Raw genomic sequence first — 21,203 nt, forward strand, 5'->3', positions numbered from 1 at the left:
GCCATAGAAAATCAAATTAAAATATAATTTTTTTTTTAATAAAAAAATACAAAATTTGTTATTTGCCAAAGGCATAACAAAATACCAATAGCAACAACAACAACAAGAACTAAAAAATCAAAGCAACAAAATAAATTCAAGAGGCCATGGGAAGTAACTGGAAATAAAATTTTGTTGAAAAAAGACTGTATTTTTACTTTGATTTTCTATTGAACAGAAGAGAGGACTAGAGTTTGACTGAGTGTAAATAAAATAGAAATTCTATAGAATTTGACCCATACAACGATAACTGAACTGTTATTGAAATAAATAATTGGCAAAAGATGAAATAAAAAAGAAATTCTAAAATAAAATCTATTAAATTTAAATAAAATAAAATGGGAATTCCAGCAGATGTTTTAAATCCCTCAGGGAAGTTTAAACAATAATTACACTTGTGTGTATAAAGATTAAAAAAAAAAAATATTTTAGATAAATTTGCAAAAATACAAATTTTTAAATATAAATAAAAATATGAGTATAATAAAACTATTGATAGTCCAAGCTACTTAGCAAACAATACAGAAATCTCCTCTACGGAAAACAGCACCTGTTTTATTAAATTTATTTAATAAAAACAAAATTTAATACTTTTCATAAGCTTTTTTAACAAGTTAATAAATTTCTCATTTATGGTTTTGTGTTTATTTACCAAAAAAAATAATAAATTCCCTTAAATGCCTTCATTATATGTTGATGCCATTAACTAACAACAACAGAAAAAAACTCATTATTTAATTTTAATTTAAATCATTTAATATAAAACAACGTTTTTAATACCTTATAATAATTATTTTATATAAATACATTTCCACTAAAAAAAAAACTCATTATTTCGCACAATTCCACACACACACACGCAAATATCAAGAACAAAAATTTCACAGGTATATAATACCTCGAAATTGTGGTCGAAATCGAAATACGAAAAATCTTTTTGTTGCCTAGTTACAATGAGATTTTTGTGTATATTTTCTGGTTTTTATACTGAAAATACTTTAATAAATAAAAAAAAAAAAAAAATAAAAATCATTAAATAAATAAATGTAAAAAAAAATCGTACACTTTAAAGTATTTTTTCATTATACATATTATATTCATGTCATAAATATTCGTTTAAATAAATAATATTGTATATTTTTTTTATTATTGTTATAGTAGTTGTTGTTATTTTAATTTAAAATTGACAACAAACAGAAAATAACGGGGCAAAAAGAAAAAAAAAACTGTAATCTAGATCAGTTCAATAAACAAAAGTGAATGCCGCAAAATTTTAACCCATATTCAGATGAGAGTCAATGTACAAAGAACAATTGCTGGAAATGGGAAGGGCAGTTGTTGAAATGAATGTAATCATAAATAGTTTGCATATAGTCTGGTCAGAGTACAGACCATAGTTAAGCCATAGTACAGACTATAATCTGGCCAGAGTACAGACTATAGTCTGGACAGAGTACAGACTATAGTCTGGCCAAAGTACGGACTATAATCTGCCTAGAATACAGACTATAGTCTGGCCAGAGTACAGACTATAGTCTGGCCAGAGTACCAACTATAGTCTGGCCAGAGTACAAACTATAGTCTGGCCAGAGTACAGACTATAGTCTGGCCACAAACAGAAAATAACGGGGCAAAAAGAAAAAAAAAACTGTAATCTAGATCAGTTCAATAAACAAAAGTGAATGCCGCAAAATTTTAACCCATATTCAGATGAGAGTCAATGTACAATGAACAACTGCTGGAAATGGGAAGGGCAGTTGTTGAAAGGAATGTAATCACAAATAGAGTGCAGACTATATTCTGGTCAGAGTACAGACTATAATCTGCCTAGAATACAGACTATAGTCTAGCCAGAGTACAGACTATAGTCTGGCCAGAGTACAGACTAAAGTCTGGCCAGAGTACAGACTATAGTATAGCCCGAGTACAGACTATAGTCTGGCCAGAGTACAGACTATAATCTGCCTAGAATACAGACTATAGTCTGGCCAGAGTACAGACTATGGTCTGGCCAGAGTACGGAACTACAGTCTGGCCAGAGTACAGACTATAGTACTCTGGCCAGAACTAGAACAGAACAAGAACAAGAACAGAACTAGAACTAGAACTGAACTAGAACTGAACTAGAACTGAACTAGAACTGAACTAGAACTAAACTAGAACTGAACTAGAACTGAACTAGAACTGAACTAGAACTGAACTAGAACTGAACTAGAACTGACTAGAACTGAACTAGAACTGAACTAGAACTGAACTAGAACTGAACTAGGAACTGAACTAGAACTGAACTAGAAACTGAAACTAGAACTGAACTAGAACTGAACTAGAACTGAACTAGAAACTGAACTAGAACTGAACTAGAACTGAACTAGAACTGAACTAGAACTGAACTAGAACTGAACTAGAACTGAACTAGAACTGAACTAGAACTGAACTAGAACTAGAACTGAACTAGAACTGAACTAGAACTGAACTAGAACTGAACTAGAACTAGAACTGAACTAGAACTGAACTAGAACTGAACTAGAACTGAACTAGAACTGAACTAGAACTGAACTAGAACTGAACTAGAACTGAACTAGAACTGAACTAGAACTGAACTAGAACTGAACTAGAACTGAACTAGAACTGAACTAGAACTGAACTAGAACTGAACTAGAACTGAACTAGAACTGAACTAGAACTGAACTAGAACTGAACTAGAACTGAACTAGAACTGAACTAGAACTGCACTAGAACTGAACTAGAACTGAACTAGAACTGAACTAGAACTGAACTAGAACTGAACTAGAACTGAACTAGAACTGAACTAGAACTGAACAAAACTGAACTAGAACTGAACTAGAACTGAACTAGAACTGAACTAGAACTGAACTAGAACTGAACTAGAACTGAACTAGAACTGAACTAGAACTGAACTAGAACTGAACTAGAACTGAACTAGAACTGAACTAGAACTGAACTAGAACTGAACTAGAACTGAACTAGAACTGAACTAGAACTGAACTAGAACTGAACTAGAACTGAACTAGAACTGAACTAGAACTGAACTAGAACTGAACTAGAACTGAACTAGAACTGAACTAGAACTGAACTGAACTAGAACTAGAACTGAACTAGAACTGAATTAGAACTGAACTAGAACTGAACTAGAACTGAACTAGAACTGAACTAGAACTGAACTAGAACTGAACTAGAACTGAACTAGAACTGAACTAGAACTGAACTAGAACTGAACTAGAACTGAACTAGAACTGAACTAGAACTGAACTAGAACTGAACTAGAACTGAACTAGAACTGAACTAGAACTGAACTAGAACTGAACTAGAACTGAACTAGAACTGAACTAGAACTGAACTAGAACTGAACTAGAACTGAACTAGAACTGAACTAGAACTGAACTAGAACTGAACTAGAACTGAACTAGAACTGAACTAGAACTGAACTAGAACTGAAACTAGAACTGAACTAGAACTGAACTAGAACTGAACTAGAACTGAACTAGAACTGAACTAGAACTGAACTAGAACTGAACTAGAACTGAACTAGACTGAACTAGAACTGAACTAGAACTGAACTAGAACTGAACTAGAACTGAACTAGAACCTGAACTAGAACTGAACTAGAACTGAACTAGAACTGAACTAGAACTGAACTAGAACTGAACTAGAACTAAGAACTGAACTAGAACTGAACTAGAACTGAATAGTCTATACTCTGGCCACACTATAGTCTGGCCAGTGTACAGACTATAGTCTGATCACTGTACACACTATAGTCTGGCCACAGTACAGGCTTTAGTATGGTCAGAGTACTAACTTTAGTCTGGTCAGAGTGCAGACTTTAATCTGGCCAAATTACCGACTATAGACTGACCAGAGTACAGACTATAGCCTGGCCACAGTACAGGCTTTAGTATGGTCAGAGTACTGATTTTAGAGTACGAATATTGATTATAGACTTTTATCTGGCCAGATTATAGGCTCTTGTCGTACCAAAATATAGACTATTATCTGATCACGATTAAGACTATTTATTTGAATTCAAGTATAGTCTATTTAAATCACCCCATTCTAATAAACTTTTGCCTTTGACCTATATTTTAAAACACATTTTTCTAATTAAGTTTTTCTTCTAATTTTCTACTTACAGCTCCATATAGTCTTCATACTTTTACTTTAACTAAGGTAAGTTCTAACTGGGCAATTAAGCAATGTACATTTTATTATAAAAATAATAATATTTTTTATACCAAACTATTTCTATTTTATTTCACTCTTACATTTCTAACATTTAACAGTCTTAAGCTAAAAGTGTGTCATTTTAAAATTATATGAAGCATTAAAAATAAAACTTTACCTCTACAACATAAAAACTAAAGTTCAAGTATAATAAAATTACATTATATACATTAAAGTCCAGCTGTATTAGAGTAGTAAATACACTAATATATATATAGTTCATATACTTATATACATAATTGCTTACCAAGTTCGGCTGTCGGTCTGTCTGTCTGTCTCTCTATCTATCTCTGTGTGTATGGATGTAAACTCTTCTTGTAAAATATTATGGAAAAAATTACTTTGTATAAAAAGAGACATTCTAAACATTAAGAACTGTAAATGACCAGTGCATAAGTAGAATTGTGCTGAACTGAACTGAAATGAACAAAACAGTATAGAACGGAAACCATTAATGACTTTAAGCACTTTTAATCCAACAATCATAGACACAGAAGACACTGACTCTGTTTTTTTTTTTTTTTTTTTTTCCTCTGACCAGTTTCCTACTCTAACTCGACAGATTTTGCACTGTTAGTAGTAGTTGTTGGGGTTTTTTTAAAACAACAAACATGAAAGCCAATGATGAGGAAATCTATACTAAAACTATTATTACTGAGATGACTGCTATTGCTACAATTACTGCGACCGACTACTACAAAAACTGCTGCTAAAACTGAATGGGTTACACTAAGCGAAAATATAGGGGTAAAATTTATAAAGTTGTAAGGAACGTAATTGCTGCAGATTTCAATTCAAAACTTCCCCAGCTATTAACTGTTCTTCAGGCAAAATTTTCTCAGTGTAAATTTTATTATACACTTATACTATTCTCTCACAGTTCTTTACTAAAAGAGCAGTAAATGTTGCCAAACATTCATATATACAAAAAAATTCTAAAAAAAAAACTTAAATAAAACTGAAATAATCCACATTTGATGATTGTAATGAATGCCATTTTTTTCTTCTTATTCTTTCTTCATTCAAACTGAAGTTTCTTGTCAAACTCTTAAACAAAAAAAAAAATCATTTCAAAACATCCTCAAAGCCTCAGCAAAGCACATAAAAGCACACTGATGTATATAATATCATACTTTTGGAAAAAAAAACACAGCAAATATTGCATGTGCCAGAGCTCTGGAAAGAAGTAATAAAAATACGACAAGAATTTCTCAAGAAAAATCATTTTATATAAACTGATGTTAAATAATCATGACTTTGAATTGGTCTGTAAAAGAACAAAATCAAAAAAAAAAAAAAATAAAAAACTAAAGCAATAAGAAATTTTAAAACAAACGGAAGACGGTAAGAATACAAAGGAATGTTTATTTTTTAACTCTTTGAGGGTGATTAAGCGAAGTTATATTAATCTATGAGAAGCAGAAGTTTGAATGGACTAATTGGAACAGACGATAGTCAATACTCTAGCCAGACTATGATATATACTCTAGCCAGACTATGAATTATAAACTGGCCAGACAATGATATATACTCTTGCCAGACTATGATTTCTACCCTGGCCATATTATGACCTATACTCTGGGCATACTATGATCTACACTCTAGCCAGACTATAGTCTACACTCTTGCTAGACTATGGCCTATACTCTGACCAGACTAGAGTCTGTACTCTCGCCAGACGAGAGTCTATACTCTGTCCAGACTACAGTCTATACTCTGGCCAGTCTACAGTCTATACTCTGGCCAGACGAGAGCGTATACTCTGTCCAGACTATAGTCTATACTCTGGCCAGAAAATAGTCTATACTCTGGCCAGACTATAGTCTATACTCTGGCCAGACTACAGTCTATACTCTGGCCAGACTACAGTCTATACTCTGGCCAGACTATAGTCTATACTCTGGCCAGACTACAGTCTATACTCTGGCCAGACTACAGTCTATACTCTGGCCAGACTACAGTCCATACTCTGGCCAGACTTCTGTCTGTATCCAGGCCAGACTACATTCTATACTCTGGCCAGACTATAGTCTCTACTATGGCCAGACTATAGTCTATACTATGGCCAGACTACAGTCTGTACTCTGGCCAGACTACAGTCTACACTCTGGCCAGACTTCTGTCTGTAATCTGGCCAGACTACATCCTATATTCTGGTCAGACTGCAGTCTATATTCTGGCGAGAATACAGTATATATTCTAGACAGACTTCAGTCTATTCTGTGGCCTGACTACAGTCTATACTGTAGCCTGACTACAGTCTTTACTCTGGCCAGACTACAGTCTATATTCTGACCAGACTATAGTCTATACTCTAGCCAGACGATAGTCTATACTCCGGCCAGACTATAGTCTATACTCCGGCCAGACTATAGTCTATACACCGGCCAGACTATAGTCTATACTCCGGCCAGACTATAGTCTATACTCCGGCCAGACTATAGTCTATACTCCGGCCAGACTATAGTCTATACTCCGGCCAGACTATAGTCTATACTCCGGCCAGACTATAGTCTATACTCCGGCCAGATTATAGTCTATACTCCGGCCAGACTATAGTCTATACTCCGGCCAGACTATAGTCTATACTCCGGCCAGGCTATAGTCTATACTCCGGCCAGACTATAGTCTATACTCTGGCCAGACTATAGTCTATACTCCGGCCAGACTATAGTCTATACTCCGGCCAGACTATAGTCTATACTCCGGCCAGACTATAGGCTATATTCTGGCCAGACTACACTCTATACTCTGGCCAGACTACAGTCTATACTCTGGCCAGACTACAGTCTATACTCTGGCCAGACTACAGTCTATACTCTGGCCAGACTACAGTCTATACTCTGGCCAGACTATAGTCTATACTCTGGCCAGACCACAGTCTATACTCTGGCCAGACCACAGTCTATACTCTGGCCAGACCACAGTCTATACTCTGGCCAGACTACAGTCTATACTCTGGCCAGACTACAGTCTATCCTCTGGCCAGACTACGGTCTATACTCTGGCCAGAGTACAGTCTATACACTGGCCAGACTATAGTCTATACTCTGGCCAGACTATAGTCTATACTCTGACCAGACTATAGTCTATACTCTGGCCAGACTATAGTCTATACTCTGGCCAGACTACAGTCTATACTCTGACCAAACTACAGTCTATACTCTGACCAGACTACAGTCTATACTCTGACCAAACTACAGTCTATACTCTGGCCAAACTACAGTCTATCCTCTGGCCAGACTACGGTCTATACTCTGGCCAGACTACAGTCTATACTCTGGCCAGACTACAGTCTATACTCTGGCCAGACTACAGTCTATACTCTGGCCAGACTATAGTCTATACTCTGGCCAAACTGCAGTCTATACTCTAGCCAGACTACAGTTTATACTCTGGCCAGACTACAGTCTATACTCGGCCAAACTTCAGTCTATAATTTGGCCAGAATACAGCCTATTTTCTGGTCAGACTACAGTCTATACCCAGGACAGACTACTATCTATAACCTGGCCAGACTACAGTCTATATTCTGACCAGACTACAGTCTATACTCTGGCCAGACTGCAGTCTATGCTTTGCCCGGACTTTAATGTATACTCTAGACAGACTGTAGTATATACTTTGGTCCGACCATAGGCTTTACTCTTACCAGTCTTAAATTTTCTCTGACCTCACTTAACACTCAATAGGGTGCTTTAGAATTCCGGCCAGCTTAATAAATCAGTCTTCCGTAATCATCCTGTTATATGCGTAAAATAAACATCAGCTAACAGAAAAACTCTTGAGGAATGAAACTTTTGATTCAAAGAAACAATTGCAATTTTTTTTATAAATTTTTCGGCTTAATATGATATTAAACCTACATAATTGAAAGAGATCGAGTTAAATAAAAAACAACAAATAAAAACTGATCTCTCCACAAGTATTAGTTGTATTTACATTTCCACAGCAACTTTATTTGCCAACCGTTTCATGCCCAGCTTGATGCAGCCAGCAATTTTATAAGTGTTTTTTTAGAGCAACAGCAATAATTCTTAAATTATTGTTTTATTTTTCTTTATTATTACTGTTGTGCTTTTAAAGTTTGTAAATTATGTTTTATTGCTCCAATTTAAAGGCAGGCATTGTAAGCCAAAGAATTTGTAGAATTGTGGATTCTATAAAATGTTTGTGTGTTTTTTATGCAGCAGGCAAGTACTCTTCATCTAGAGATGATCGTTTGGATCTGTAAATTAATAAAAAAGGGGTTATAACAAGTTTTTTTTGTATAATGCTGCTGTTGCAATATTATTTTCACAACATGTTGTTGCTTATATTAAATTACAACAAACTATACAAAATAATTGTACAACAACATATGGGCCTGATGTGGAAGCAATAGCATCATCATCCTGTATGGCAAAAAAAAAAAGGCAGCTGCTGTTAGTTTGACTTCTTTTTTTATTTTCTCAGATGACTTTAAATCACTTGTAAAGTTTTACAAGAAAAGCAACACTCTATATGAAGTTCGAACAAAAACAAAAATTAATCAATACTGGAAATAACAGTAAAGGCTTAAAAACTAAGTTCACATTTAAAATGTTTCGAAAAATTTAAATTTCATAACATTTTTACAAAATTTTAAACAGAATTCTTTTTTCCTCAAAATTGTTTATACTTTTTCCACTTGCCTCATACTGTTCTTTTGCAACGTTAAACCCTTTTCATGCTCTCTATATAGACTTAATGCTACAATAATAACATGTTATAAGTTCTTATTGTTGTTGCTGTTGTTAATAAATACGTGCTGTTGTTGCTTTAGTATATTTCTTCGATTTATTTCTTTTTTTGTTGATTTTTTTCATAAATTACTCTTCTTATTCATTGTGAGAGTGAAGTTTAATCGTGTGTGACGTGTTGCATGAAATCAATCCATCAACAGTCTCGAATGTGTAGTATAATTTTAATGAAAACAGTTGGCTTTTGATTTTGTTTCACCGTTGCTGATACACAATCTTTATTGATTATATATGGGAAAAATAAAAATTGAACAGAAAAAAAAATCGAAGAAAAAATGTTAAGAAGTCAGCATATGTCAAATTTTAAAGGGATTAATGATATTGCAGCTAAATAGAATTTGTAGTAAGATGAGCTCTCTGATAAAATATAATGCAGATAATATACTACTCTTGACAGACTGTAATCTATTCTCTCGACAAACTATAGTCTATACACGGGACACACTAGCTCAGGTATATTTCAGTTCTAGTTCAGTTTCTAGTCAGTTCTAGTTCAGTTCTAGTTCAGTTCTTCAGTTTCTAGTTCAGTTCTAGTTCAGTTCTAGTTTCAGTTCTAGTTCAGTTCTAGTTTCAGTTCCTAGTTCATAGTTCTAGTTCAGTTCTAGTTTCAGTTTCGAGTTCAGTTCTTTCAGTTCTAGTTCAGTCTAGTTCAGTTCTTCTAGTTCAGTTCCTATGTTCAGTCTAGTTCTAGGTAGTTCTAGTTCAGTTCTAGTTCAGTTCTAGTTCAGTCTGGTTCAGTTCTAGTTCAGTTCTAGGTTTCCAGTTCTAGTTCAGTTCTAGTTCAGTTCTAGTTCAGTTCTAAGTTCATTTCTATTTCAGTCTAGTTCAGTCTAGTTCGTTCAGTTCAGTTCTAGTTCAGTTCTAGTTCAGTTCTAGTTCAGTTCTAGTTAGTTCTAGTTCAGTTCTAGTTCAGTTCTAGGTCAGTTCTAGTTCGTTCTAGTTCAGTTCTAGTTCAGTTCTAGTTCGTTCTAGTTCAGTTCTAGTTCAGTTCTAGTTCAGTTCTAGTTCAGTTCTAGTTCAGTTCTAGTTCAGTTCTAGTTCAGTTCTAGTTCAGTCTAGTTCAGTTTAGTTCAGTTCTAGTTCAGTTCTAGTTCAGTTCTAGTTCAGTTCTAGTTCAGTTCTAGTTCAGTTCTAGTTCAGTTCTAGTTCAGTTCTAGTTCAGTTCTAGTTCAGTTCTAGTTCAGTTCTAGTTCAGTTCTAGTTCAGTTCTAGTTCAGTTCTAGTTCAATTCTAGTTCAGTTCTAGTTCAGTTCTAGTCAGTTCTAGTTCAGTTCTAGTTCAGTTCTAGTTCAGTTCTAGTTCAGTTCTAGTTCAGTTCTAGTTCAGTTCTAGTTCAGTTCTAGTTCAGTTCTAGTTCAGTTCTAGTTCAGTTCTAGTTCAGTTCTAGTTCAGTTCTAGTTTCAGTTCTAGTTCAGTTCTAGTTCAGTTTCTAGTTCAGTTCTAGTTCAGTTCTAGTTCAGTTCTAGTTCAGTTCTAGTTCAGTTCTAGTTCAGTTAGTTCAGTTCTTCGTTCAGTTCTTTCTAGTTCAGTTCTAGTTCAGTTCTAGTTCAGTTCTAGTTCAGTTCTAGTTCAGTTCTAGTTCAGTTCTAGTTCAGTTCTAGTTCAGTTCTAATTCAGTTCTAGTTCAGTTCTAGTTCAGTTCTAGTTCAGTTCTAGTTCAGTTCTAGTTCAGTTCTAGTTCAGTTCTAGTTCAGTTCTAGTTCAGTTCTAGTTCAGTTCTAGTTCAGTTCTAGTTCAGTTCTAGTTCAGTTCTAGTTCAGTTCTAGTTCAGTTCTAGTTCAGTTCTAGTTCAGTTCTAGTTCAGTTCTAGTTCAGTTCTAGTTCAGTTCTAGTTCAGTTTTAGTTCGTTCAGTTCTAGTTCAGTTCTAGTTCAGTTCTAGTTCAGTTCTAGTTCTAGTTCAGTTCTAGTTCTAGTTCAGTTCTAGTTCTAGTTCTAGTTCTAGTTCAGTCTAGTTCTAGTTCTAGTTCAGTTCTAGTTCAGTTCTAGTTCAGTTCTAGTTCAGTTCTAGTTCAGTTCTAGTTCAGTTCTAGTTCAGTTCTAGTTCAGTTCTAGTTCAGTTCTAGTTCAGTTCTAGTTCAGTTCTAGTTCAGTTCTAGTTCAGTTCTAGTTCAGTTCTAGTTCAGTTCTAGTTCAGTTCTAGTTCAGTTTTTTAAAAGATTTCACGAATTTAAACTATAATTCGTCATCAGCTGCCAAGCATAGCCTAGTAATTGTTAAATACTATAGTTTACTTAAAGCTTGTTTACGGAGCTTTCAAAAAAAAAAGACAGGAAATCCAATTTTAGTTTTAATTATTTGAAAATTTTTATTGCTCAACATTCTTTAAGTTTTCAAAAATATTTCATTTAATTTCAATCCAATTATGTATTGCTCATACTTGAAGTTGTAGATAAAAGGTAAAACAAGAATTAAAGTCGGCAATTTAAAATCTCATAATTACACTTGCAACTTATGTGACCGGAAATTAAGAGCAATTTCAAAAATACCATGATAAAGTTTTTTAATATGAACAAGAAATATTTACCGGTACAACAATAATAATAAGAGTCAGCAACAAATATATTGTAGCAAAAGAATTAAAAGAGCAAAAGTAGCAACAACAAATTATATATAAAAAAGTATAAGTATAAGAAGAAATGAGATAAACTATATGATTTAATAAAGAAAACACCTTGAAAGGTAGGCTGGTTGGGAGGCATGGATAAGGCAGCGAACAATTTTGGAAGAATTAGGATATTGAAGAGCATTTTAGAAGGGAAAAAATGTTTTCAAGTGCCTGTATAGTTAAAAGTTTTTAAAGTTCCCAGATATCTTACGGAGTAGCATCAGTGTACTTAAGTAGTTTTGATATATTTTCAATAACATTTTATAACCAACATGTTTGCTGGGTGCAGCTACTCCTCTTGTAAAACTCAGCTGTAATTAAACTTTTACAGACACACGTTGTTGCACTTGGTAAGAGTCGGGGAGAATCTGTTTTCAATATAGACAGACCGTTTACACTTACACATGTTGCAACAAACAAAAACAACAAGTTGAAAACATTTAAACATGACCTTATAAAGACAAATTAAATAAACACACAGATGATGAAAAGTAGTTGGAAAGACATTATGGCAAAGAATTTCTTCAAAGAAAGTGATGGCGCTTAAAGTAACAGAAGTATTAAACTGAGAACAGAGAATAAAATCAACAAGATCGTTAACAGATCTGTCTATGGCTTTAGCAATTTTTTTTATATATACATATTTAAGGGCTATTAACCCTTTAACAATTGCTTTATTTCAACCTTAATTTTCATGATATTTAAATGTTTAAATATTTTTAACCTTTTTCTCTTCATCTGTTTTGTTTTTAACAAAGAAATTGTGCTGCTTATTCATAACAACAAATAAACTGTTATAATAATGAGAAAAATAATAATAATTTCGTAATTATCGCTGTTTGTTTTTCTTTTGCCAGAACTCCAGCGAGACCACAGTCCGCATCTCAATTTACCAGTAATAATAATAACAGCGAGTCATTTTCATTAAGTGGCCGTCATAAATTGTGGAAAAGGAAACGAAAAGAAGCGAAATAATAAAATTTGTGAATATTAAGTTTAACAATAACAATGAAGTCATTATGCAAACATATTGGGGAAATTTTTAAAGTCAATTTTAATAATGAATCAGAATCTTAGAAATTGAGTAATTTTACGATCACTTGAACAGTTATAATATAATTCACAACATAAATCAGCAATTATTTACTAGAACTAAAATAAACTGGAGTAGAACTGAAGTAGAAGTGGAGTATAACTGAACTAGAACTGAACTAGAACTGAACTAGAACTGAACTAGAACTGAACTAGAACTGAACTAGAACTGAACTAGAACTGAACTAGAACTGAACTAGAACTGAACTAGAACTGAACTAGAACTGAACTAGAACTGAACTAGACTGAACTACTGAACTAGAACTGAACTAGAACTGAACTAGAACTGAACTAGAACTGAACTAGAACTGAACTAGAACTGAACTAGAACTGAACTAGAACTGAACTAGAACTGAACTAGAACTGAACTAGAACTGAACTAGAACTGAACTAGAACTGAACTAAACTGAACTAGAACTGAACTAGAACTGAACTAGAACTGAACTAGAACTGAACTAGAACTGAACTGAACTAGAACTGAACTAAACTGAACTAGAACTGAACTAGAACTGAACTAGAACTGAACTAGAACTGAACTAGAACTGAACTAGAACTGAACTAGAACTGAACTAGAACTGAACTAGAACTGAACTAGAACTGAACTAGAACTGAACTAAACTGAACTAGAACTGAAGAACTGAACTAGAACTGCACTAGAACTGAGCTAGAACTGAACTAGAACTGAACTAGAACTGAACTAGAACTGAACTAGAACTGAACTAGAACTGAACTAGAACTGAACTAGAACTGAACTAGAACTGAACTAGAACTGAACTAGAACTGAACTAGAACTGAACTAGAACTGAACTAGAACTGAACTAGAACTGAACTAGAACTGAACTAGAACTGAACTAGAACTGAACTAGAACTGAACTAGAACTGAACTAGAACTGAACTAGACTGAACTAGAACTGAACTAGAACTGAACTAGAACTGAACTAGAACTGAACTAGAACTGAACTAGAACTGAACTAGAACTGAACTAGAACTGAACTAGAACTGAACTAGAACTGAACTAGAACTGAACTAGAACTGAACTAGAACTGAACTAGAACTGAACTAGAACTGAACTAGAACTGAACTAGAACTGAACTAGAACTGAACTAGAACTGAACTAGAACTGAACTAGAACTGAACTAGAACTGAACTAGAACTGAACTAGAACTGAACTAGAACTGAACTAGAACTGAACTAGAACTGAACTAGAACTGAACTAACTGAACTAGAACTGAACTAGAACTGAACTAGAACTGAACTAGAACTGAACTAGAACTGAACTAGAACTGAACTAGAACTGAACTAGAACTGAACTAGAACTGAACTAGAACTGAACTAGAACTGACTAGAACTGAACTAGAACTGAACTAGAACTGAACTAGAACTGAACTAGAACTGAACTAGAACTGAACTAGAACTGAACTAAACTGAACTAGAACTGAACTAGAACTGAACTAGAACTGAACTAGAACTGAACTAAAACTGAACTAGAACTGAACTAGAACTGAACTAGAACTGACTAGAACTGAGCTAGAACTGAACTAAACTGAACTAGAACTGAACTAGAACTGAACTAGAACTGAACTAGAACTGAACTAGAACTGAACTAGAACTGAACTAGAACTGAACTAGATCGACTAGAACTGAACTAGAACTGAACTAGAACTGAACTAGAACTGAACTAGAACTGAACTAAACTGAACTAGAACTGAACTAGAACTGAACTAGAACTGAACTAGAACTGAACTAGAACTGAACTAGAACTGAACTAGAACTGAACTAGAACTGAACTAGAACTGAACTAGAACTGAACTAGAACTGAACTAGAACTGAACTAGAACTGAACTAGAACTGAACTAGAACTGAACTAGAACTGACTAGAACTGAACTAGAACTGAACTAGAACTGAACTAGAACTGAACTAGAACTGAACTAGAACTGAACTAGAACTGAACTAGAACTGAACTAGAACTGAACTAGAACTGAACTAGAACTGAACTAGAACTGAACTAGAACTGAACTAGAACTGAACTAGAACTGAACTAGAACTGAACTAGAACTGACTAGAACTGAACTAGAACTGAACTAGAACTGAACTATAACTGAACTAGAACTGAACTAGAACTGAACTAGAACTGACTAGAACTGAACTAGAACTGAACTTGAAATGAATTTGAACTATCAATTTTTGAATTGTTAATAAAAATTCGATTTTTAATACAAAATTCCATTTTTTACTAAAATTCCATTTTTTACTAAAAATTCCATTTTTTAATAAAAATTCCATTTTTTAATAAAAATTCCATTTTTTAATAATAATTCCATTTTTTAATAAAAATTCCATTTTTAATAAAAATTCCATTTTTTAATAAAAATTCCATTTTTTAATAAAAATTCCATTTTTTAATAAAAATTCTATTTTTTAATAAAAATTCCATTTTTAATAAAAATTCCATTTTTTAATAAAAATTCCATTTTTTAATAAAAATTCCATTTTTTAATAAAAATTCCATTTTTTAATAAAAATTCCATTTTTTTATAGAAAATTGCATTTTTTAATAAAAAATTCCATTTTTTTAATAAAAATTCAATTTTTTAATAAAAATTCAATTTTTTAATAAAATTCAATTTTTTTAATAAAATTACATTTTTTAATAAAAATTCCATTTTTTTAATAAAATTACATTTTTTAATAAAAATTACATTTTTTAATAAAATTACATTTTTTAATAAAAATTACATTTTTTAATAAAAATTACATTTTTTAATAAAAATTACATTTTTTAATAAAACAAAATTTTATAAAAAAGTCACATTTTTCATTCAAATTCCTATTTTCGTTATTTAACGAAATTCTCCTCACGGCGAAACCGTATTTTGAGATAGTTTTCACTCGTTTGTTATTACCATCAAAAAGCGTGTTCCACCGTTCGTAAAAGTTTACTTAAGGCCTTATTTCTTACTCGTTTAACAAAAACAACATCCACATGTTCAAATGACTTGGCTACACTAAATAATGAGAATCGCATAGTAAGCAGTGTTAAACAAGAATGAAATTTAGTAGAACATTTTTATAGGCTATGAGTTGCCTGCTTATTTTGAAGCTTTATAGATAAGAAAATATAAAGTATTATATATCATTGGAAAGGTAATGAAGTCTAGTTTTAGGAAATTGTAATGTTTTCTTAATTATAGAAATCGTTTAAGCAAAAAACTTAAGTAAATTAAAATTTTTACTAATTGTGATTTTTCTTTTAATTTTGTTCAGGAAATCTTATAGCTTTGTTAAGTAATTAGAGAAAATGAGTTATATGCTCTATTGAGCTTGAACTGAACTTGAAATATTTATTGGCTTTTAAGAAAAAAGAACACGAAAATATATAAAAATTTAAAGCTTTCTTATTAGTTAGTTTAAACATTAGCAAACTTTTAGTATATTTAATGTTATTTATATAATTATTGTGATTTTAATATTTAGCTTTTAATATTTAGCATATTTCCTCTTGAATTTTTAAAATGAACTTTTAGGAAATTTTTAATCTGTGAGATAATGGAATCGTGATGAATAGTTTTATAAACATTCAAGATTAATAAACAAAACTAACTAAAAACTTGTGATACTTAAATATCAACATAAACGTATATTTTCACTTTTAATTTAATTTTAAATTCACAGAACAATAGCAGCTACACCAACCTCCCCTTCACTCTCACTCTCTCGTTAGCACATAAATATTTAATAAACATTTGTTTGTTCTTTACTTTTCAATTTTTTGGCTTAAAATCCATAAAATATTTATCATGTGAAAAATAATGTAAAATCCGAGAGATGATAAAACAGAAAATCCGTTAGTAAGCTTTTTTTTGTTTGCTATATTAAAGCAAAAATAACAAAAAAACATACTGAAACAAAGTTATTTAAATGTATTTCTAGTAGTAAGTATGTAAATGTGTGGGATTGTAGTTTAAATACAGCTCAACTTACACACAGTTAAACACACATGCTCATATGTCATTTCAAATTTAAGCGTTTGTTTACTTTACAATTTCAATTCAATATTATTCAACTACATTTACTTGCTACTCTGGGAAGTCGGAGTTTTTATTTTACAAAAACCATTTACTGCTGACAGCATTAAATTACATTTTTTATTCCAAGAAATAAACAATAAAAAAAATATTTTTTTTTTTTGCTGTGACTACAAAATAGATGTTGTTATTTGGGAGAAATAAAAAAGTTTGTTTTCTTAACAGACCAACAGCAAAGTATTTTCATATATCCCTAAAAAACATTTTAATTTTCAAATAACTTTTAAGTCTGCCCTCTTATAAACATTAACTTAATATAACAAATATCAAGTTTAATAATGCCAAACTACATTTATTTGTTTATTTAAACCAGAAATCATTAAAGAAAACTATTTTAGCTTAAGAGAACAAAAAATTGCTTAATATCGAATTTCATAATTTAAACAAAAATTTGTTGACTTTGTCGGAAAATCCAAATCAGCAAACATTAACAAATTATTTTAAAATGTTTTTTCGAAGCCATTATTGTTTTGCTAAAAGGGTAATTTACAAAACAGCCTACAATGAACCAAACTTAGTAATAAAACAATGTTTAATTAAATTTCTGCTCAACTTAACTTTAGGTTGACAAAATTGTTATAAAATTTTGCAAAACAAATTGAAAATAAATAAATTGAAAAGTTACAAATATTAGAAGTTTTTAACTTTTATACATATTCCGGCAGTTTTAATAACAATCAACTAAGTATAACACTCTTTTTCTCGAAATTCTAACAAAATTATAAGATATTCGTAATAAAATTTTAATCAAAATCATAATTTGTAAAAATTTGAATTTACTTTAAATTGTTGCCTAAACTATTACTTTAATTAAGAAAACATTAGAATTTTCTAAAACTAGACTTCATTACCTTTTCAGTGATATATAACACTTTATATTTTATTAAACATAAAGCTTTAAAATAAAGCAGGCAAATCATAGTCTATAAAAATGTTCTACTAAATTTTATTCTTGTTTAACACAGCTTACTATGCGCTTCTCATTATTTAGTGTAACCCAGTCATTTAGCCTATGAACGTGTGGTGTTGTTTTTGCTAACGGTAACAAATAGGGCCTTAAGTTAACTTTTACGAACGGCGGAAACACGCTTCTTATGATATTAACAAACGAATGACACATTCTCAAAGAAGTTTTGCGGGTGAGGAGAATTTGGCTAAATAATGAAATTGAATTTGAATGAAAAATTTTACTTTTGATAAAATTGTTTTTTTTTTTTATTAAAAAATGGAATTTTATTAAAAAATGGAATTTTATTAAAAAATGGAATTTTTATTAAAAAATGGAATTTTTATTAAAAAATGGAATTTTTATTAAAAAATGGAATTTTTATTAAAAAATGGAATTTTTATTAAAAAATATAATTTTATTAAAAAATGGAATTTTTATTAAAAAATGAATTTTTAATAAAAAATGGAATTTTATTCTAAAAAGGAATTTTTATTCAAAAAAGGAAATTTTTATTAAAAAATGGAATTTTTATTAAAAAATGTAATTTTATTAAAAAATGGAATTTTTATTAAAAAATGGAATTTTTAAAAAAATGGAATTTTTATTAAAAAATTGAATTTTTATTAAAAAATGGAATTTTTATTAAAAAAATGAAATTTTTATTAAAAAGGAATTTTTATTAAAAATGTAATTTTGATTTTAAAAAATGGAATTTTTGTTAAAAAAGAAATTTCGTTAAAATTTCTATTAAAAATGGAATTTTTATTAAAAAATGTAATTTTGATTAAAAAATGTATTTTGATTAAAAAATGGAATTTTTGTTAAAAAAAATGGAAATTTCGTTAAAAAATGGTATTTTAATTAATTCAAGATCTAGTTGAGTTATAGTTCAGTTCTAGTCTATGTCAGTTCTGTTTCAGTTCTAGTTCAGCTCTAGTTCAGTTCTAATTCAGTTCTAGTTCAGTTCTAGTAAGTTCTAGTTCAGTTCTAATTCAGTTTTAATTCAGTTCTAGTTAAGTTCTAGTTCAGTTCTAGTTCAGTTCTAATTCAATTCTAGTTCAGTTCTAGTTCAGTTCTAGTTCATTTCTAGTTCAGTTCTAGTTCAGTTCTAATTCAGTTCTAGTTCAGTTCTAGTTCAGTTCTAGTTCAGTTCTAGTTTAGATCTAGTTCAGTTCTAGTTCAGTTCTAGTTCAGTTCTAGTTCAGTTCTAGTTCAGTTCTAGTTCAGTTCTAGTTCAGTGCTAGTTCAGTTCTAGTTCAGTTCTAGTTCAGTTCTAGTTCAGTTCTAGTTCAGTTCTAGTTCAGTTCTAGTTCAGTTCTAGTTCAGTTCTAGTTCCGTTCTAGTTCAGTTCTAGTCAGTTCTAGTTCAGTTCTAGTTCAGTTCTAGTTCAGTTCTAGTTCAGTTCTAGTTCAGTTCTAGTTCAGTTCTAGTTCAGTTCTAGTTCAGTTCTAGTTCAGTTCTAGTTCAGTTCTAGTTCAGTTCTAGTTCAGTTCTAGTTCAGTTCTAGTTCAGTTCTAGTTCAGTTCTAGTTCAGTTCTAGTTCAGTTCTAGTTCAGTTCTAGTTCAGTTCTAGTTCAGTTCTAGTTCAGTTCTAGTTCAGTTCTAGTTCAGTTCTAGTTCAGTTCTAGTTCAGTTCTAGTTCAGTTCTAGTTCAGTTCTAGTTCAGTTTGTTAGTTCAGTTCAGTTCTAGTTCAGTTCTAGTTCAGTTTAGTCAGTTCTAGTTCAGTTCTAGTTCAGTTCTAGTTCAGTTCTAGTTCAGTTCTAGTTCAGTTCTAGTTCAGTTCTAGTTCAGTTCTAGTTCAGTTCTAGTTCAGTTCTAGTTCAGTTCTAGTTCAGTTCTAGTTCAGTTCTAGTTCAGTTCTAGTTCAGTTCTAGTTCAGTTCTAGTTCAGTTCTAGTTCAGTTCTAGTTCAGTTCTAGTTCAGTTCTAGTTCAGTTCTAGTTCGTTCTAGTTCCGTTCTAGTTCAGTTCTAGTTCAGTTCTAGTTCAGTTCTAGTTCAGTTCTAGTTCAGTTCTAGTTCAGTTCTAGTTCAGTTCTAGTTCAGTTCTAGTTCAGTTCTAGTTCAGTTCTAGTTCAGTTCTAGTTCAGTTCTAGTTCAGTTCTAGTTCAGTTCTAGTTCAGTTCAGTTCTAGTTCAGTTCTAGTTCAGTTCTAGTTCAGTTCTAGTTCAGTTCTAGTTCAGTTCTAGTTCAGTTCAAGTTCAGTTCTACTTCTAGTTCAGTTCTACTTCTAGTTCAGTTCTAGTTCAGTTCTAGTTCTAGTTCAGTTCTAGTTCAGTTCTAGTTCAGTTCTAGTTCAGTTCTAGTTCAGTTCTAGTTCAGTTCTAGTTCAGTTCTAGTTCAGTTCTAGTTCAGTTCTAGTTCAGTTCTAGTTCAGTTCTAGTTCAGTTCTAGTTCAGTTCTAGTTCAGTTCTAGTTCAGTTCTAGTTCAGTTCTAGTTCAGTTCTAGTTCAGTTCTAGTTCAGTTCTAGTTCAGTTCTAGTTCAGTTCTAGTTCAGTTCTAGTTCAGTTCTAGTTCAGTTCTAGTTCAGTTCTAGTTCAGTTCTAGTTCAGTTCTAGTTCAGTTCTAGTTCAGTTCTAGTTCAGTTCTAGTTGAGTTCAAGTTTAGTTCTAGTTCAGTTCTAGTTCAGTTCTAGTTCAGTTCTAGTTCAGTTCTAGTTCAGTTCTAGTTCAGTTCTAGTTCAGTTCTAGTTCAGTTCTAGTTCAGTTCTAGTTCAGTTCTAGTTCAGTTCTAGTTCAGTTCTAGTTCAGTTCTAGTTCAGTTCTAGTTCAGTTCTAGTTCAGTTCTAGTTCAGTTCTAGTTCAGATCTAGTTCAGTTCTAGTTCAGTTCTAGTTCAGTTCTAGTTCAGTTCTAGTTCAGTTCTAGTTCGCTTCTAGTTCAGTTCTAGTTCAGTTCTAGTTCAGTTCTAGTTCAGTTCTAGTTCAGTTCTAGTTCAGTTCAGTTCTAGTTCAGTTCTAGTTCAGTTCTAGTTCAGTTCTAGTTCAGTTCTAGTTCAGTTCTAGTTCAGTTCTAGTTCAGTTCTAGTTCAGTTCTAGTTCAGTTCTAGTTCAGTTCTAGTTCAGTTCTAGTTCAGTTCTAGTTCAGTTCTAGTTCAGTTCTAGTTCAGTTCTAGTTCAGTTCTAGTTCAGTTCTAGTTCAGTTCTAGTTCAGTTCTAGTTCAGTTCTAGTTCAGTTCTAGTTCAGTTCTAGTTCAGTTCTAGTTCAGTTCTAGTTCAGTTCTAGTTCAGTTCTAGTTCAGTTCTAGTTCAGTTCTAGTTCAGTTCTAGTTCAGTTCTAGTTCAGTTCTAGTTCAGTTTTAGTTCAGTCCTCATGCATTTGCTCCGTTCCCCATGCAAATCTGATTAATATCTGATACCTTTTATTTGCACAATTTTATTCATATTTTGCACCTTGGAATATCTTTTAAAA

At 31.9% G+C, this 21,203-nt stretch overlaps 1 long non-coding RNA gene across 1 annotated transcript in view; it reads left to right on the forward strand.

Moving 5' to 3' along the window:
• Positions 1-21,203, forward strand: part of LOC119609633 — a 73,780-nt gene that overhangs the window by 49,752 nt on the left and 2,825 nt on the right. The window contains exon 2 of the long non-coding RNA XR_005231944.1: positions 4,193-4,227. This is a non-coding gene — a long non-coding RNA (uncharacterized LOC119609633). The remainder of the gene's footprint in view (positions 1-4,192; positions 4,228-21,203) is intronic.

This window comes from Lucilia sericata, unplaced genomic scaffold (assembly GCF_015586225.1).
Source record: "Lucilia sericata isolate MDLA Ls3-8-SP2 unplaced genomic scaffold, ASM1558622v1 Contig001022F_arrow, whole genome shotgun sequence".
In the NCBI taxonomy this organism is placed as follows: Eukaryota; Metazoa; Arthropoda; class Insecta; order Diptera; family Calliphoridae; genus Lucilia; species Lucilia sericata.